Below are 359 nucleotides of genomic sequence, written 5' to 3' on the forward strand. Positions count from 1 at the left end.
CCTCCACTCTTTAAGATTTTTGCTAGTTAATTGGAGATAGTTCCTCAGATTTTTCTATCTAGCTTCAAACCTAAAGTTTTAGGTCTCAGTCTCCTATGTAGGTAGGGTTTACAGGCATGGTACCTGGCCTTCAGGTATTCTGCCCATATGTGCCATGGGCTGAGTCACCTTTTACACTGGTCATTTGTGCATCCTCATATCACTGGGGATAACAGGTATGTGGTGTGCACCCTGTGCCCAGCTGTTGAGATCAGGTCTATAGCAGCTGGGAGTACAAGCTTGAGAAACTAACATCTGCCTAAAACCTTAACATATTTTAACAAGACAAAGTTAATAAATATTTAAGAGCCATATCACAC

The sequence above is a fragment of the Megascapheus bottae genome, chromosome 12 (genome assembly GCF_031878675.1).
Source record: "Megascapheus bottae isolate mThoBot1 chromosome 12, mThoBot2.hap1, whole genome shotgun sequence".
Classification (NCBI taxonomy): Eukaryota; Metazoa; Chordata; class Mammalia; order Rodentia; family Geomyidae; genus Megascapheus; species Megascapheus bottae.